Source organism: Ambystoma mexicanum, chromosome 4q (assembly GCF_040938575.1).
Source record: "Ambystoma mexicanum isolate Mex_15411 chromosome 4q, UKY_AmexF1_1, whole genome shotgun sequence".
Taxonomy (NCBI): Eukaryota; Metazoa; Chordata; class Amphibia; order Caudata; family Ambystomatidae; genus Ambystoma; species Ambystoma mexicanum.
In genome coordinates this window covers 251,166,864-251,180,131 of record NC_090928.1, presented here as the reverse complement: position 1 = coordinate 251,180,131, position 13,268 = coordinate 251,166,864, and positions in this window count along the sequence as shown.

The following is a 13,268-nucleotide window of genomic DNA, read 5'->3' as shown; positions in this document are numbered from 1 at the left end:
AGCACTCGTTCACCCCAGGGGTACTGTGAGTCCCCATCGATTTTCAATAGAGTCCTCAGATGGCCTTAAGCAATATGGCTTTAGAAACCGTTGTGTTGCAATAAGTAGCCAACATTTTAGTTTGCAGCACCTCAGAGGAAGAGTGCAGATGCGATTCTGTCCAGCTGATGATTATACTCGCTGACAAAGGATATAAAGTTGACAAAGAAAAGTTACAATATTGTCAACAAGAAGTGTTGTACATCGGCCAATTGATTTTGCATGAAGGGAAAAAGGTTACTCCTGAAAGAGCTAAGGCTATTTTAAAAACAGCTAAGCCACACACGATAAAGCACATGCAGAGATTTTTGAGATTATGTAACTACGTCAGAGCATCGTTCATTGACTATAGCTCATATATAAGGCCCTTATTACAGGCCCTAAAGAAAGCACAGGCAATGCAAGAAATAATCGTGTGGACTGAGGAAATGGAAGAAGGGTTTGACGAATTGAAAAAAGCAATTTGCACAGCTCCAGTTTTAGGGATTCCCAATTATGCTGAGGAATTCTTCCTGTTTTCACATACAGATGGCCCTGTTATGACAGCAGTCCTTACACAGAGAACAACGTTGGGGTACAAGCCCCTTGCATATTACAGTGTAATCTTAGACCCAGTGATGAGAGGTCATTATCCGTGCAAATAAAGTTTAGCAGCCACTGCGTTCGCCATAAAGAAGGCTGCAAGCATAGTAATGGGATGTTCCATGACGTTATTTGTTGAGCATGCACTATTTGCCATTTTAGAAAAACCAAAAGGCACATTGACTTCTCAAAGGGCTTCTGCCTATGAGATAGTCCTATCAAATCCAGCGATCAAAATAGTTTGATGTAAAATAGTGAATCCTGCCATGTTTATAGCTGAGCCAATGACAGAGGGAGAGCCTGTACACGATTGCGCAAACTATGAAGAGTTCGGCTATGAGCTCCCTAGAATAAAGGAGAATGCATTAGCAGGAGGAGAGATTGTTTTTTTTGACGGTTCTTCAAGGATTGATCCAAATGACGGACAGAGATATATAGGTGCCGCTGTGGTAAGCACATGGCTAATGGGAAATTTCAGGTGCTTATTAGTACTCGATTGCCGTATCATTATTCAGCACAGGCTGCAGAATTTTTGGCATTGATACTCGTGATTGAGAGTCACGCAGACCAGGAAGTAACAGTGTACAGTGACTCCGCCTATGTGACGTCAACGGTGCACACAGGGCTAGTATGTTGGAAGAGGAGGGGCTACCTCCAAGCGGATGACACACCAGTACAACACGCCACCTTATTGGATAGGCTCATCAAGGCACTACAACTCCCAGTAGGCATTGCAGTAGTTAAATGCGCAACCCATACTAAAGGGGCAGATTTTATCTCATGTGGAAATCAAGCAGCAGACGCTGAGGACAAGCGCGTAGCGATTACAGATAAAGAAATGCTGAATGTTGAGACTTGTGATGTGAATGAAAAAAATAGTATTATAATGACTGTATCTGAAGGATATAATCACTTATCAAAAATGCAGTTAGTAGAGGTCCAGGGGGAAGCACCTCAAGAGGAAAAGAATTTGTGGACGTGATGAGGGTGTTCTTTAAACCCCTCTGAAGCATTGTGGTGACAGGACAGCACTGGTAAACCGGTGATGCCTGTAGCCTTATTAAGGGTGGCGCCGGAACAGCTACACTACCCTACGCATACAACTAGGGAGAATCTTGCTGTAACTATTGCTGAGGAATGGTTTGTGCCAGATTTAATGGAGCATGTTGCATTTTCTATAGTGAACTGTATAGTGTGTCAACAATTTACAGCTGGGCATAAACTGCGCACAGTTAGGGGAGTCATTCCGAGACCTAATGGACCTTTTCAGCACTTGCATATCGACTATGTTGAGATGATACAAGTATGTAATGGATATAGATACCTGATCGTAATAGTGTGTCCTTTCTCAAGGTGGATAGAAGGAGGCCCATGTACACATCCAGACTCCACCTGTGCAGCAAACATTTTAGTGCGGTAAGTATTTCCTAGATGGGGAGTGTGTGAAGTTATGAGGTCAGATAATGGTCCTCATTTTGTTAACGCAGTTTTTGAACAGATCAGTTTGTTGCTTGGTATAAAGCATAGGTTTTCTTCGGTTTATCATCCGCAAGGAAATGGGATTTGTAAGAGGCTCAACGGCTTGCTTAAAGAAAGAATAGCCAAGTTGAAGCTTACCTTGAAGTAAGGTGGCTGCATTGCCTATCACTGGCATTATATGCTTTGAGGAACCAACCAGGTTCTGACCATCATCTCACACCCCATGGAATAGTGACAGGGAGACGAATGAGAACACCCCTAATGCCTCCATCCAGAGTTAGAAGTGATGCTCAGCCAACAGCAGAGCTGTTAGGATTGGAATTACATGATTATTTGAATTGTATGACTTCCAGTATCTCTGTCATTTCAGGACAGCTGCAGAAACGAGGGTGTAGAGCAGTACAGAACACAGAAGGAGATGCTTCGACAGACCAATCTAAGGAACATTGTGTTCCCCACCTATTCCCAGGAGATGCGGTTCTAATCCGCCATCACATGAGGAAAAGGTTGGACGAACCCCGTTTTTGTGGACCGTTCATTGTGAAAGACATCACGCCGTCTGCTTTCAAAGTTCAGGGCAGGCGTGCTTGGATCTTTTTGGGGTACGTTAAAATCTTTGCTGGAGAAACTTTTCTGCCTTCACCCTTACACGACGAGGCAAATACAAGCATCGAGGAAGAACCAAGGCACGTGCAGACGAGATCTATGACGAGGAAGAAGGACGCAGAAGCTGACAAATAGGAAGACAAAGAATTCATTGGACTATGGTTTGATTCTGGACACTCCTTTTAAGTCATTTTAAAAGAACCAAGGAAAACTGGTTTAAACACTCTGTGTTGTCATTTCAGGATGAAAGAAGGTCTTTAGGTTTTAAAGCCACAGTAGATTATTGATTTTGGACTGAGGCATGCTTAAGCCTTGATAAGAACTAGGTTATGCCAGATTTTGATCGTGGACATAGCAGTTGGAAAAGGGTACAATACCCAGATTCATTTGACACCGATTTCTTGTTTGGATTTACCTATGGTGTTACCCAGTGATGACCTTACTAGCAGCATTCTCACCTATTTCGAATTGGTGATGGGCGCTTACCCTTCGCTGGTGGGGAGAACCACCCGCATTCCAGCTTTTTTACAAAATCCTAAGAATGAAGAAGTTATAAGAAGATTACTCATAGTCATCACTGAACAATTGTTGCAGCTACCTGAGTACAGTGAGGAGAGTACAAATGCCCCTATCAAATGAAGCAGCTCATAGACTAATTAGTGTGGTGTTCTTTCATCTGATTGAAGAGTATCTGCACCTTGTTGGGAGGCACACTGATGTGCAGATCTTTCTAAGGGATCCGAGAAACACTGCAAATTTGAATGTGATCCTGGAAGGTATCATCATCCAAGTGAGCATCTATTCTGAGTGAAATCACAGGTCGGTGTAGAAACCTTCCTTCAAGGAATTGGAATGTTGCTGACAGAGAAAGACTTTTGGTTCCTGCTGAAAGAAATTCGATATGTCGTCTGGCCTAAGGCAGATTCGAGGCATAGATTGGGAGGTAATCTATATCTTTCAGATTATTTAGATTTTCTGAGGTAGTTTTTTCTTCATACTAAAGAGGCGTCTACATTTCGACTGGTGAAAGACTGAATCCAGAGACAGCAGCTTCAGAAGTAGTTCACAATGCTGATGTATTAAAAGTTGTACATTTTTTCTTCCTTAGGTAGTCAAGATGGGAAACTTAAACAGCAATATCATTCTACCGCATGAAGAAAGGCGCTCACGTTGTCCAAGAAGTAGATGTTGTAGGTTAACGTATCACTGTGTAATCTACACTTGCATTATGTTCATAATCATAATGCTTTCCTTGACTGTGAGAACAGCGTTCTATATTGGTGCACATGGAGCTAACACCTGTGCATGTTTCTGAGCAGAGGGAAAATGTATGCGTGGCAACTACTAGGCATCCTAGACCCTATGTAGTTATTCCTGTCCGAAAGAAAGATGGCAAATTGCCTGAGCTTGAGATGGATGTCACTAATAATCGTTCACAAATAAAAAGTGTCACAGAACTTATTTTTGGACACCAAGGACAGGCTCAAAGAAACAGGCAAGGCAAGGGGTTGATAAAAGGTGAGCCTACACAAGTAACACATGCAAATACACCTTGTGCAGTGGCAATTGACCCAAAACAGTTCCAAAAGGAAGATCCCAGATGGAGATTATGAGAGACATTTTAATGCCCAAATGGGCTTGTGAACAGATGAGAAATTCTGAAGTTTCTCCTACACAGGAAACCCGGATGGCTGTTCATGTGATTAATTCAGCCAGAAGAAGCTATATTGGTACACTTCATGATATGATTATGGACGCTCATATGAAAAGAATGAGACCTAAAAGAAGCACACAGGAAGATAATTATGAATTAAATGATTACCTGGACAGCACGGCACACTTGGGAAATAACATATGGTACCAACAAATGAAGGAAGTTGGGAGAAGAACTTCAAAGGAGCAATGCTTTGTATGTGCACTGCTGCCATACAGGATGGGGAAGACGAAGATCTTCATAGCTGTTGAAATAGATGTGCAAACAGCACATTGTCTTTCACACATAGCACTTTGCAAGACCAAGGCCAGTTCATGGGAAGTGGTGCTTCTCTCAAATCGGCAACTGAAGGGACAGATCCAGATGAAGACGATTATACTCAAGATATAAATAAAGAAACAATGCAAAAACAAGGAGTATTGTGATCAGCTATGAAAAACCTGGAGTAAAAGGACCAGAAATCAGAAGGGAAGTGAATAAAAAACTGGAGACTGCAGGAAAATATTCAGAGGATCTTCGAGTTTGGAAGAACAGAGGGCAGATGCAGATCTGGGGTTCAGTGTTCACTATTTTGAATGTACAAGAGGTGTGCAAACCGTTGTGGCCAAGACTTTCTAAACTACTGACATGAGTCGAAGATAGAGGAGGACCCCTGCAAATAGTACCTTTGGAGAGCTCAAAGCTGTGTTTCAGAGGGAATGGTACAAGTAAAGTTGGAGAAAATCAGAAGTGCGATCATATCTTTGATACATCAGGGATAGTGCATGGAACAGCAGTAATCATGGATCATTATTGGTCTTGTGGATCCTAGGCCTACATCAGGCTACCTAAACGCTGGGGAGGAATATGCACACTGGTCAATATCCATGTTCCAGCATTAGTGATTCCCAAAAGTGATCTAAATCTTGACAGTTTCACAAAAGCAGATGCTCACCGGAGGAAGAACAGATCTGTGGAGCTGGTAAAGAGGATGAACAGAGAGAACTACTTTTCAGCCAAATCAATTGAAGTCTTTGAATCTATCCCATATAAACACAGACTGTTCAGCCAAACTTCTTCAGTGTTCACATTGATCTTTATGCCAAGAATCCAAGCTGGAGCAAATACCAAGTGACTCCAGATACCCAGATTGGAATTGCTGCAAACAATTAACACTACTATAAAAGGATTCAATGCAATCAGCGAAGAGATGAGAGCCATAAGACTGATGACTCTCCAGAAGAGATACGTCTTGGACATGATCACAGCTATGGATGGAGGTGTTTGTGCAAAAATTGGAGAATCATGTTGCACATTCATACCTTCTCATGACGACGAGAATGGAACCTTGACCGAGGCCATAGACATGCAAACGAAACTCCATGGCCAGATGATAGACGAAGTAGAAGACAATGCTGATGACAGCTGGTTTGGATCGCTCTTCTCTTGTGTTCCACAATGGATGGCAGATATGTTCAAATTTCTTGGAGCCCTGACTGTGTTGGTATTGCTTAGATTTTGTGTGATCAAGATAATAATCTCACAGTGCAGAAAGACAGCCAAGAAAGCCATAGGGATGAAGATTATGATTGATCTTGAACCAGGATGGAAGCCCAAAGACCTGACAGATGAAGAAATTAGAGACTTTGTGAAGGCCAGTATCCATTCATCTGAGGTAACGAAGTTCCTCCATCCAAAGAACCATAAAAAGTATGTGGGAAGATGGATCGATTGCAGTCCAAGTGGACAGTGCATGCTCATGACATGGAACAGGGATGAGCATGCATGTGAAATCAGCAGGTTGTCTGAACGGGGTCATAAAGATATGGAATCCCAAGAAACATTTCTTCAGACCCGGATGTCTAGAGGTAAAGCAGGATGAGAAAGTGGTCAATAAATCGGCCAGAGGGGGGAGTTTAGAGGAGGAGCCAAGTACTCCCCCTCCAACTGCCCCACCCTTATTACCTATAGAATGGGAACCAAAGTATGTGACATATGCGGAGCAGTTGAACAAACAAAGAGCAGAGCGTGGACTCTGTGCAGTACCCATAAAAGTACCAGTACCTAAGAAGGTCTTGGAGGCAAGGTACCCATTAAGAAAACCGTAGCTGCATGCAAGACAATATGATGGCCATTTGAATGAGATTCCTGTAGAAGCAGAGCAGATGAAAGGCAAGGATGAATGATGACGCATACAGAAGCGATGCAGAGACCAGGGAATGCAGATATTCTATAAGGCATCAAGAAAGTACCGAGGATAAGTGAAATCTTGGACTCAAGGTGAAGAAGCTTATGCCACAGAAACATGAAGAAATCAAGTAATTTTACATGTGTACAGATGCAATTGAAACGCAAGCAGCAAAGTAATCTTGAAAGCTAGATTCAAGCTTTATAGTAGATAGATTGCGGCAAGTGCCAATATATATATATATAGATGCATATGAACAAATAAAATATGATGTTTCCACTACACATTATAAAGCAGTGCTGAACATGAATGAAAAGGTCTCACTTCAGTACGTCGCAGTTAAAAGCAATTTTAATTACAAAATGAATCCCAGCAGACGGAGGTGGATGAGCCAGGAAGCCAAAGTCTTATCAAACAGGAATTGGCTGACATTAGATACAAATTTAGTGAAGGAACAAGAGGCTCCTGTACAGAAGGCTTGAGCAAAGCAAAATATGTCAGAGGACTATTAAAAAACAATATCAAATACACAAAAAGGCTCGATTTCATGGTGTCCAGTCACGTGGAAGGAAGAAATTGGAAGGACGAGGTGGTCAAACCTATGCACGAGCGCAGGCTGTGCCTACACTCCTTAAAATTTCTCAGAGCACAGTACAAACTCAAGGCCAAACTTCAAAGCACTAATTGACACTGGATCATTGAGGTGATGATGGATTGATACAATAATTGGTGGGAAGCTAGTTTCTAGATGAGCCCACTAACACCTGGATATAAAATCTGCGTGCTGATAAACATAGGTGGAAAGTACTGATGGGGGTTAGAAGCCAACCAATTATAGAGGATCGCGTAATTAAGGGTCCTATAGTTTGTGTAACCAATGGAATGTTGTGTATTTAGTGACGTTCGTAGTGGCCATTTTGAGGGTAGGGCTTAGTTGCCCCACCTGATGTTAAGTACCCTATTACTGTCTTTCACGGTTCTATGCTGATATGGAACTTATACTTAGGTATTCGCTTAGGGCCTATCACTTTCCTCAATAGGTTTTTGTAGTTTGCCACGTAGGTAATGACTCAGGTCAATGTCAATGATAACGATTTTATGCAATATAACCTCAGTTTCTACTAAGATGCGTTGAGTAAGAGGATCGAACGAATGCTGATGTTTGTTGTACTCCCTGTTTTATATACTTGTTGATAAAACAGACTTCCCTTTTGCCAAACCTCCTGAGTCGTTTTGATTATTGATGTATGAATAAAATCAGCATCCCCATCCATCTCCAGGGTATTGCTACTCATCTTAAAGGGCTGGGCAATCCAGTTCAATGGGATGCATCACCACTCTTTATGTGGCGTATGCTCTCTTTGCAAAACTGGACAAACTGAAAAGCACATTGATGACACAGAGAGCATCAGGGTACGAGGTGTTACTGTCAAACTCAGCTCTCAAGATAGTGAGATGCAGACTTGTCGACCCGGCGACTTTCATTGCAACATCTTACAGGAGGGAGACTGTGCACACGACTGCACAGCAAACATAGAACAATTCAGGGACACTCGCAAAGTATAGGAGGATGCACTTGAGGGAGGAGACATGCTTTATACATTGATGGCTCTTCAGCAATTGACCAAACGACTGGGGAAAGACATACTGGGACAGCAGTAATGAGATTTAGGGAAGATGGGACAAGCAAGGTGGTGACAAGCGCACGTCTACCGTCACACTTTTCAGCACAAGTAGCAGAACTAGTAGCTTTGATATTGGCACTAGAACACAGCAGGGAGAAGGAAGTAATAGTGTATTTGGATTAAGCCTACGTGACATCTACAGTGCATTCTGGGCTGTCACGTTGGCTGATGAGGGGCTCCAGACGTGCTGATGGGTCAACTGTGCAGCACACACTCATATTGGGCAGACTAATAGAGGCAATAGACCTCCCACAGCGAATAGCAGTAGCAAAGTGCCAAGCGCACACAAGGGGGGAGGACGGCAATGATGCAGCAGACCTGGAAGCAAAATGCACCACCTACTTTGAGGACATTTTCGAAGTGGATGCTTTGTCCCAAGCGCACGATTATGTGCAAACAATGATACTAAAGGAAGGTTATAACACATTACCAGTGACAAAGATTATAGAGTTGAAGAAAGCTGCACCCAGGGAAGAAAAGGAGTTATGGATAAAGAGGGGATGTAACGTGTCTCAGACCGACGCCTTATGGCGGCAAAATAACACAGGGAAAGTGATAAAGCCATTCTCATTATTGCACACTACACTGACACAATTGCACCATCCGACCCATACAGGGAAGGAGGTGGTTGCTGCTCATATTGGAGAAACATGGTTCGGTCCTAACCTGGCGGAACACGCGGCTGAATTTGTGACTAATTGTCTAGTGTGTAAACAATTTACTGCAGGTCAAACATTGAGGGTAGTGAGGGGAGCCATACCTCGTCCAGTGGGTCCATTCCAACACCTGCACGTTGACTATGTCGACATGACCCAGGTATGCCAAGGTTACCGCTACATGATAGTGGTTGTATGCCCATTTTCCCGTTGGATCGAAGCTGGTCCTTGTTCCCATTCTGACACCCTTAGAGCGGCGAAATTCCTGGTTCGCATGATATTTCCACGATGGGGGGTGTGTGAGGTGCTGCGGTCTGACAATGGCCCTCACTTTGCCAATGAGATGTTCCAGCACATCACAACCTTGTTAAGAATCCAACACAAATTCTCTGTGCCTTTCACCCGCAAGCAAACACGGTGTGTGATCACCTCAATGGCTTGCTCAAGTAAAGTATAGCAAAAATGTAAAAAAACTCTCAACAAAGGTTGGCTCCATTGTCTTCCTTTAGTGTCTGACCACCATTTAACCACACATGCGGTGGTGACAGGATAACGCATGCGACTCCCCCTGGCTTCTCCCACTAGGGCAATCAAAGACGCTGAAAAATCATCTGATGTATTGGGTCAGGAAATGTACGAGTACACCACTTCCTTGATTGCAAGTGCTTCTTTGATTTCTCGTCAGCTGCAGCATCAACGGCAGAGGCCTCAAGCAGGAGAAGAAAATGGCAACACCGAAGCCAATGAGGACTTACTTAAGCAGCCACCATTGTATCCGGGCGGCCAGGTCCTCTTATGAATTTTCTCCAGGAAGTGGGATGCATCGCGCTTTACAGGACCGCATGCTGTTGAACTAATCACTGAGACAGCAGTGAAACTGGTCGGGAAGAATACTTGAAACCACCTTGGGGACATCAAGCCCTACAAAGCGGTGGCCTCTCCTAGCACCAATATTGAAAGGGCCAATGACCCACAAACAGAAGAGCAAAACAATAATTTGGATTCAGCACAGCCCAGCAGCGAACATCCAATGGTTACTCGCTCATGTGCAGGAGAGATAGGGCAAGGGCTTCCTACACATCCAGAGTGAGGGCACACTGTCTGTTTGTTATTTTTCTCTCTGTACACATTCATCATGAAAGTGCGACTGTTTAATTTGTTCCATGATTCCCCATGATCCTAATCCTGAAACTTACCAAGGCCAATTTCTCCAATTTGTTAGAAGATCCAACGTAACAGAAGACGACACCCTAACGTGTATTTCCGCGTCTTCATAGCTTTTTTGTCCCAATTATACCTACACCTGGAAAGGGGAAACCCACTGGTGCTCTGAGTACTCCGTGACCACAGAATAAAAGCTGTATGGGAACAGTTATTCCTTCTTGCTTTGGCAGACTATTTTGTTTGCAAGGCTTGAATTAATACAATATTAACCCAATAACGCTTGTTTTGCGCATTCAAGGCAGGCAACTGATATTTTCATACTACACAAGGATCCAAAGAGATGTACATTAAGGAAAGCATTATTAAAAGAAGGATTATTGTGTCTTGTGTCTTATTGTCATGTAGCATTTTCACCCTCATCTTTTGGCGAGTATCCTATGTTGCTAGAATTGCTGCTGTATCCTCTACTAACACAACCCCAACTCTAGCAGGTGAACGACTATGTCAGGTGGGCAGTAAAGCACTGTAAGTACACAAAAGAATGGTAGACGCATTGCAGATGCAGACATGGGGGTGGAACTCTATCTCACTGATACTGCTCGAGTATCTAACACCATGTGCTACAAGCACATGACTAAAGTAGGTAAAGAAACCACTGGGGAGAGCTGCTATGTCTTCTCACTAATCACCTATGCCATGAGTGCCTCCAGGACGTTTATAGCAGCCGAAATACCAGCAGCAAGAGCACAATGCCTTATCTACCTATCCATGGTTACAACCTGAGGAAGATTCCAAGGTAGAACGGCAACATTGAGATGGATGTCCAAAACAACATTTCCCCATGAAGATAATTACATAAAACCACTTGACATGATGAACAATTACTGGCAACGTAAACAAGCTATACAATATGTAACTGAAGGCCCAAAGAAAGGAGAGACAAAAACAATAACACTAAAAGAATTACTATGCCCTAAGAAAGGACCTAAGGAAATAGGAGGAGTAGCGTGATGTTGGGAAAGACCACAAATGCTTGTGTATCATCAAGTATCCACAGCTGAAGGATGGAGGGAGGTAGTAGTAGGAAGGAAGGCACACACACACTGGTACAAGCGCCAATAAACACAGTACAAGGAGAAAATTACAAGTGCCTAAAAGAATGGGACGTGGGCACAAAGTTACTGACCTGGGTGGACAATAAAGCTGGCCCAATGCCCATAATACCACTGAAGAAACCAGCATTGTGTTTCCCAAATGATGGTGCAGTGAAGCTTTGAGAAAACTAGGAGTGTAGGTACACCGAAAAGCATCCAGCAATGAAGATTGGGATGGCAGTACTAATGGATCACTATTGGGCATGCAGATCTAAAGCGTATGAGAAGCTGCCGCCCTACTGGGGAGCAGTATGTTTGTTGGTACACATCAACATGCCAGCAAAAGAAGTACCACGGGATGACATCAAGATAGATGACTTCCCTAAAATGGACACTATGAAAAGATAAAAAAAGGTCAGTAGAAGTGAGTAACATATGTTTCTCATCAGCATCAGAAGCATCACTGGACGATGTGCCACCTGAGCCCCGGCTGTTCAGTAGGACAGAAATGTTGTTTGCGTCAGTAATTCCAGCTGTACAGACATACACAAACACAAAATGGCTGCAGATAACGAGGTGCAAGCTGATGCAAGCAATAAATTCAACAGGAAGTGGCTTCAACGCGATAAAAGAAGCGATCCGAGCAGTAAGGTTAATGCCTCTCCAGAATAGATATGTTCTAGATCTTCTCACAGCAATGGAGTTTGCGCCAAGATCTGGAGTTCCTGTTGCACATTTGTGCCTGCAAATGATGGAGAAAATGGCACCCTGACAGAAGCAGTAACAAGACTGACAAAAATGAATGCCAAAATGGAGGAGGAAGCTAAAGGAACTGCAAAAAAGATCAGAGCTGGCTGTCATATATATTTTCCTGGATACCAACGTGGCTGGAAGATGGATTAAAGGTACTAATAGGGCTGTGGGTGATCAAGATCTGCATCACACAATGTCACAAGATGACTGAGAAAACTATATGGATGAAAGTTTTGGTAGACATAAATGTTGAAGAGACAAAGGCCAAGATAGTAGAAGAGAGAAATAACCTGAAGGAAAAGATAAAGGAGTGCCCACTGCTCAAAACTGAGATGTTACCATTCGACAATCCCTTTGGCAACAACAAGTACTGGATGAAATGGCCATGGTGCAACCCAGAAGGAGACTGTAGTTACATGAGATGGAGTTTTGATGACCCTGCAAATTACTATGGACATCTTGGGGGAGTGATAAAGATATGGCTACCAAAAGCAACAGTGACTAAGTATGGTGGTTTGGTTGACAAGTCAACCAGAGGGGGAACTGAAGAGAGGGTCCCTGAATGCCCCTCCCCACACCCATGAACATGACAGCCCAAAGAGTCGAGAACGCAAGATGCAACTCACTGTTTGGACAGCCCACAGGAGGGCCAGTGACATCCACATATGCAAACAGATATTCACTCAGACAACCATTCAAACCTTATCCAGTCAACGTCTTTATGGATACAAGGGACACAAAAGTGATCATGGATCCAAACACCTCGCTGGATCAGATTGACTAAATACCAAGCATCCACTTTGCTGATGTCATTAGTGACAGCACAACATGGCCACGTTAGTCATGTAGCAAACTCTCACACATGTACTAGGTTACACAGACACACACATGCACACACAAAGAACGTGCTTACACGGTTCTGTATATAGAGGACAGATACATATACATATTGGCAAAAGCCTTCATTGTTTTTCTCATTACCCAAATGCAGAAACGCAAGACGCAAGGCAAGGAAGAGATGCAGAGCAAGTTTGCAGATGCTTACTGTAATTAACCATATGGAACTACAGGGTCATATAAGGAGCCTGGAAGAGCCAACTACTACTAACCTATAAGAAACGTAGCACCATATAGATATACAGAAATCATAGCATAACTGTAGTGATGTTACATGAGGCCACGGACCCCACGACCAGAGGCAAAGAAAAGCAGAATTAGGCTGCACGAAGCAACAGCCCAGGGCTCACAGCCAAGGTCAGCGATGAACAGAACATTCCTGGGCCTCGGAGACAAGGAAAAACCTGCAAAATACTAGCATAAATCCTCACA